The following is a 7484-nucleotide window of genomic DNA, read 5'->3' as shown; positions in this document are numbered from 1 at the left end:
CTCTCTCTCTCTCTCTCTCTCTCTCTCTCTCTCTCTCTCTCTCTCTCCCTCTTTTCATACAAAAGAAACCATGTGATTTTTAAGTTTGGGTCTGACTTATTTCAGGTAACATGTTCTCAAGTTGTATCCATTTACCTACAAATGCCTCATGTTTATCTTTCTTTATGGCAGCATTGTACTCCATTGTGTATAAATACCACATTTTCCTATCCATTCATTGGTTGATGGGCATGTACACTGCCATTGCTATTACCAATATCTTGCTATTATAAATCAAGCTGATATAAACATGAGTATGCATATATCCCTGTAATATGATGCTGTTAACTCTTTGGGGAACATACCTAGAAGGGGGATATTTGGGTCAAATGAAATCTCTATTTTTATTTTTCTGAAAATTCTCAACACTGATTTCCATAGTGATTATACTATTTTACATTCCCACCAACAATGTGGAAGAGTACCTTTTCTTCACATCCTTGCTAGAATTTGTTGTTATATTTATTGGCTATTTGTACTTGTTCTGAGAAGTGTCTATTCATTTCAGTGGGCCAATTTTTGATTGGGTCATTTATTTTGGGGGGACTAATATTTTTGTATTCTTTATATATTCTTGATGCTAGTCCTTACCTATTAAATTGCTTAAAAATATTTTAAAATATGCTATTTTGTTTAATTTTTACTAGTAGTTTATCTTTGTTAAACAGAAAAATTTGTGTTATTTGTTTGTCTCTTCTTTGTAAGAACTCTTTGGTCTATGTCTTTTACTTTGAAGATAATAATACATAGGGGGCTGGGGATTTAGCTCAGTGGTTTTATCACCGGCCTGGCAAGCGCAAGGACCCGAGTTCGATCCCTGGTACCAAAAAAACAAAAAACAAAAAAGCAGCAAAAAAAACAAAGGTAATGATACATATTGTATTAACTATTGTTAATTCTCTTATTATTTTGTTGTGAAAATTTTGTTTTTTTCATAAAATAAAAATTTTTAAAAATTATTTAGATTAAAAAAAAAACCTCCAGTGGGCTGGGGATTTAGCTCAGTGGTTCTGCCATCTGCCTTGCAAGCACAAGGACCCAAGTTTAATCCCCAGTACCAAAAAAACAAAAACAAAACGAAACAAAAAACCTACAATGCCTAGCAGTATATGACCAGTACCAGTCACTAAACATTTACTGAATGAATGAATACATACATATATAATGAATTTCTTAACAGCATTATATATAGGTGACTTGAAATATATGTGAGTAGGATAGTGTCAGTAATGTGATCAAGATAGATTTTACGACATCAGGTTTTAAAGCTTTTTTGTTTTACAGTACTGGGAATTGAACTCAGGGTCTTCATACTGAGCTACATTCCAGCCCTTTAAAATTTTTTTTTTTATTTTAAGAAAAGGTCTTGGGAAGCTGCTAAATTGCTCAGGCTGTGCTCAAACTTGGAATTTTCCTGCATCCATCTCCCAGAGGGCTAGGATTACAGGCATGTGCCACTTCTCCTGGTCACAAAAAAGTTAATTTGTAAAAAATAAAATGAAGCCATAGGGGCATATTTATTTAACCATATCTTACAGAAATGATTTGCTGAAAGGCGAGAGAAACCTGATCTAGTGAACTTGCCTTTCTAGCACACATATATTTTATCACATTTTGTTTCTCTATGAGCTCTGCCCCCCTTCCAGATGATCTTTCAGAATTTAGAGTAGCCACTACAGTTTTCAGATCAGCAAGTGGTATAGGCAAATTGGGAGCCATTTGTTTTATTGTCATCTTCAGTAGAATCAGATATCTATGGACAAAGATTGATGGGGGATATGGAGAAATTATAATCAGAAAATGTGCAGAAACAAAGATCACAAGAAATTATGAATCTACCCACAGAGAGAGCTCACCAGAAATGAAACCTGCTGAAAAGAAGTTAAAACTCTTGTAACATCATCTAAAATGTGCAAATGTGTATGGGGAGTGGGTGGAGAGAGAGAAAGAGAAATAGAGAGCAGACACATGCAACATATGGAATGCACAAAAATATAGTTACGAACCTAAATAGAAAGTATTAAGCATGATTAGCTAAGTGTTTACATATGCTGGCAAAACATCCATAACATATGCCATTGTGTAATAAAGCTTAGGTTAAACAAACTGCTCATTTTACATCGTTTAAAGCTGCATTTGTCTTTCTTTCCCTTAACATACTAAATAACTATGCAGAGGTAGTTTCAACAAATAAGCTAAATGTGTTCCAAGACAAAAAGTGGTAGACATCCAATAATTTTATTCATTAAGTCTGTTAGAAAACTTTATCAAATCAGAAGAAGTTCAAAGACAACACAAATAATCCCCAAATTTAGGCTACCAGAAAACTATGGGAACTTATAAATACATAGAAAAATCATGATTCAGCAACCGAGAGACCAATAAGATATTTTCTCACCTTTTCTCTTATCCATTTTCCTGATACTAGTTGCCCTATGAAAACATATAAGCATGTGTGAGTTTGTGTTAAGGTCTTAGTTAAAGATTTAAGTAGAGATACAGGGTATGAATTGTAATGTCATGTGTTTGAGCTGTTATCCAAATACCATATAAACAACTTATTATAAAATGAAAATTTAAATACATAATTCCTGTATTTAGAGATTTTTAGGAAGTTCGTATGTAAGTTGTATTTTTTAATGTACTATAAATGCCATTTTACACTCATTATTTTGAGTATTTTATGTATATATAAAATTCCTGTTTTACCCAGGTATGCATTTTGCTATATTGTTTTGCTAAATATATATGAGGAAAATAGTATTGAATGAGGAAAAGAGTATTGCTGATAAAAATGTGTTGAAGTGATAATTTTAAAACACTGATGTATTTTTCCAGTACCTATTCATAGTCTCAATCAATATATCATTTCTTCATGCTATTAAAATATCACATTCCTGTCAAAATTATTGAAGGATTTTCAGACTTTACACACACACACACACACACACACACGTGTGAGCCTATTGGATATTTGTCTACATCAAAAATAGGACTGAATACAAAAAACAATTCAGAAGATGGTAAATTCTAAATTCAAGATTTCTAATAAATGAAAGAAATTGAGAGGAAGAGCATTGGTCTTATACATAGACATGTGAGAACTTTTTGGCAAAATGATAGAGTACTCCTGCTGCGAACTTTATTTCTGTATGTCACTAGGATACATATTTGTACCTAGATACATTCATTGTTCAGTGAGATACAGCAATGTTTCACTTTTCAGATTAAATTCAGTGATAATAACAACACAATTCTCACATTTCTCATCCGAGTCCATCAAATTTATAGCAGCCCAAAGGTCAAAATGTCCCTTTTTTATATATATGCCTCTCTTTTTCATTTTATTGTAAAATTCAATATCAAGTGGTGGAAGGAGTAATTTTCTTCCTGACTCACTACCTTCCTGCACAAACACACAAAATGTAACAATCAAGAAAGCAGATATCACACTGGAGATTCCCTTAACACATTAGTCTTACCTCAGCCTGAAGATTGTCTCAATCTGAAGGTTATAACAGTTTTGTAGGCTCTGTTTTCTTTCAGACTCACAAACTGTAGAATTCTGGACTACTTGCCCTTCATGAAGGGCTGGAGCAGGAACTTGAAAAACCAGCCTCCTGTTTACACGTGGAACACACCCAGTAGCACTGAGTAACGCTTAGGCAGTATCTACATAGGTGAGCTGGGATCACAAGGGGAAAGGTAATCAATTTCATCTTCTAACGCACAGTTAAGAAGATTTTGGACATGACATACTTTTCCCCCAATATTTTGAAAGTGATTCATTCTTTTCTTATTGTTTCTAACTCTGAAAAACTCTATTCTTAAAGGTCTCAAGGAAAAAAATACATGTAATAATAACAACTAAATATATGTGCCAGGCACTGTTGCAAGTTCTTTATAAACCTCACCCCCCTCCAACTCCAAAACGTTCTTAGTTATGTACTAATACTATTGTCTTCATATTACAAATTAACAAACTGAGTAGTCTGCCCACAATCAGCCAGTTGGTAGATCAAGAAGCTAAGTGTAGGCATTCCAGTACCACAATCCATGTACAAATACCTATTTAACCACAACATTGCATTGAATATTAGCTAATAAGATTTTCCTAGCATGTGTAGTAACTATACTGTGTCTTGCCTTGAAGAAAGTGAAATTTTTGGAAGGTTATTTTCCCAAGATAATCATTTATTTATATAAGCACAGTCAGATATTATGTTAGCTGCAATGGAGGATTCCCAAAATTAAGTAGTAGGTAACCAAAAAGATGAGTGTAGCTTTAAGTATCAGGAGAGTTTTCAGTTTCTTGTGTCCAAAAAGTCATATAAGAGAAGCCAAAACAGCACTTTAGATTAGTTAAAATTAATTAAAATTAAGTATGTATGTTTTATTCTGTTTTTCAAGTTCACTGACTCTTCAAGCATCTTCAAACTGATAAGCCCATCTAGGGTGGTTTTTAATTATGTAATTTTATGTTCTAAAACTTCCATTTGATTAATTTTATACTTTCTATTCCTCTACTGACATAGTATCTGTACATCAATTAAGACTTTATTTTTCTTTTATTCTTTGAATATATTTTCCTTTGCATCTTTGCACATATAATTGCTTTGAAGCCTTTATAAAGTTGAGCAAATTAACTGGATACCTTTACGTTTGTTTCCGTTGCCTTTCTTTTTCTGTCCTTGACTCTAAGGTAAAATTTTTCTGTTCGAATAACTTTTACTATACATTGGACAATCTAGATGTCATACTGCAAAGACTATTTTAATAGTTTCCCCTGGATAGTATTGACTTTTTATTCTACTAGGCAATTCAATAAGTTTTGTTTTATACCATGTTTAATTATACAGAAATTTCAAGGTCTTTCCTAAGCCTGTCTAATTTTAGGAAATCGATCTGCAAATTGTCTCTTCTGTAAATCTTGTAAGGGCTGAGTTCTAGGATAGTTAAGGTTAGGTCCATTATTGGTCTTACTGTAATTTTGGTTAGATGTCCAGGATGCTAACAAGGTATAAAGGTCTCTTCATTCTTGCTTGGCTAGAGAGAGCTTCAAAATTCCCCCAATACTGATCAACTGGTTATATTTCTGCTCTCTATCCACCTTGTAAATACTCTGATCAGTCTCAAGTAGTCCTGTCCTGTGAATGTGCAGCCCAACCCTCAGCCAAAGACTCCTGAAAAAAAAATTCAAAACAGACTTTTGAAAGTCTTGCTATCCTCTTTGATGCTCTGTTTTGTAAACACCAGGCTTTTCATACCTATTAAACTATTATGTCTGCCTTTTGAGCTCAGAAAAACCAACCTGTTTTTCCTGGAATCCAGCTCACTGTACCATTTGTACATTTTCTTCAGAGAGAGCTTTGAAGTGGTAGATGAGCTACCTTGTAAGTTTTCTTTATCTCTAGAGTCACTACAATGTGTTGCCTGTTGTACAATGCCTAAACATAGCTTACATATTTTTCCAAATTTTCTAGTGATTTATGACAGAGAGACTAGTTCAGTACCAATTGATCCATCACAGTCATAGTGAAACTCTGGCAAAGGGATTCATTACTGGTCAGATATAAGCATCATAACTCATTTGTTCTGTGAAGCCTTATTTAGTTTATCTCAATGGTAATTCCACTCAGAACACAAGTATATGCTTCATGTGATAGGAAGGACATGGGGAATGACATCAACACAAATGGAAAAAATTAATTTGCTGCTGCAACATCTGCATCCTTTGTACTTAAGAAAGGCCTTTCTTTGAGTTCCCCTGTAAACATGCAGAGACAAGAATTGAAGCAAAAGTAGTTAATTTGGGTTTTGTATTAGTTTCCAATGGCTTCTGTAACAAAATACTACAATCATGGTGGCTCAAAACAAAACATACTTATCTTGTGATTCTTTTGATTAGCACATTTTTGTAGTACAGGCAGCTTACAGTCATCTTGAGGAGTGGGTATGGGTACATAATATAATTTGTTCATTTTTTAATCCCCTTTCCCTCACTCTCCCCTCCTCTGATTCCTCTTTTCCCATTATTTTTCTTGTTGATATTATTAAGCTCATCTCATGTTATGGCATATAATATTTACATTCATTGAGGTGATTAGGTTCCTGTTCATGGCATATATTTACTTTGCTTATTTCCCTTTCCATTCCCCCTCACCACTTACCCTGAGTCTCTTGGACCCCTTCCCACTTGAAAGATATCCATGCCCTTGACTTATTCTATTCATCTTACATTATTCTCTTCTTCTGTACTTTGCCTTACTCAAATGAGAGATACAATATAGTATTTAAGCTTGTTTGTATATAGTTTATTTTACTTAACATTGTATTTTCCAAGTGCATCCATTTTCCTACAGATGTCTAAATTTGTCCTTTATGGTCAAGTAGTGCATTATGTATAGATATCACATTTTATTTATCCAAACATCTACTGATGGAAATACAGGCTGCTTCTGGGTTCAGATATTATGAATTGTGCTGATACAAACATTAGTATGTTGTATCACTATAGTATAATGTCTTAGCACTTTAAGGATGATATCGGGAAGAGAGACAGCTGGATCAGGGAATTTTAGTTCTTTGAGAAATAGTACAGATTTCGATAATGGTTATACTTGCTTACATTCCCACCAAAGAGGGTTTTTTTTCACTACAGCCACACCATAAACATCAATTATTTTTTAGGTTCTTGGTGATTGTGATTCTTTCTTGGATAAGATGGAATCTCAGTGTGGTTTTAATTTTCATTTTTGTAATGGCCAGAGATGTTGAATATTTTTTCATATACTATTCAGTCATTTGTACTTCTGCCTCTGTGAAATGTCTACTGAGTTCACTTGCCAATTTCTCAATCGGGTCTTTTATTTTAGGTGTTATAAGGGTTTTTGGTTGTTAATTTTATAGGTATGCTTAAGAAATACACAGTGATCACATCCATCATGGGAAATTTGACCTGTACATAATATATATTGATTTTTCTTTTTTTCCTCAAAATTTCTCTCCTCTCTTCAACCCTTCTTCTCCTTGTTATTTATGGAAGGTTTGTTTCTATTTTTCCTTCTATTCTTTTTTCTCCCCGACCTACCTCCCTTGTTCCTCTTCCCATTTGAACATTATCATCCCCTCCCCAATATCTATTATACATTTTCCTTATATACACTTTCAGTTTTTCACACCAGAGAAACAATGCAATATTTAAACGTGTGCCAGATTTATTTCATTTAAGAGTATGGTCTTAAGGTGCATCCATTTACCTATAAATATCCAAAGCTCATCCTTCTTTACAGCATAGTACTACACCATTGTATTAAAAAAAAACCCACATCTTTTTTATCCATTCATCCATTGGTGGGCATTTGGGCTGATTCCAAGATTTAGCTATTACAAATTGTACTGCTATAAATAAGGGTATGCATATATCACCGTAGTATGATGCTTTT

General features: G+C 33.7%; 1 protein-coding gene across 3 annotated transcripts in view; it reads right to left on the bottom strand.

Moving 5' to 3' along the window:
• The window catches only part of Sytl5 (synaptotagmin like 5), a 232509-nt gene that overhangs the window by 121485 nt on the left and 103540 nt on the right, over positions 1 to 7484 (bottom strand). The window contains exon 1 of one of the 3 annotated variants that reach the window (XM_033760418.1): positions 3522 to 3599. The exons of the other annotated variants lie outside the window; for them this stretch is intronic. The gene's annotated coding sequence lies outside the window, so the exon portion shown is untranslated. Of the gene's footprint in view, positions 1 to 3521; positions 3600 to 7484 lie in introns of those variants that run through there. 3 annotated transcript variants of the gene reach the window in all.

The sequence above is a fragment of the Fukomys damarensis genome, unplaced genomic scaffold (assembly GCF_012274545.1).
Source record: "Fukomys damarensis isolate Sample0158 unplaced genomic scaffold, DMR_v1.0_HiC HiC_scaffold_39, whole genome shotgun sequence".
In the NCBI taxonomy this organism is placed as follows: Eukaryota; Metazoa; Chordata; class Mammalia; order Rodentia; family Bathyergidae; genus Fukomys; species Fukomys damarensis.
This window is presented reverse-complemented; position numbering and strand designations above follow the sequence as displayed.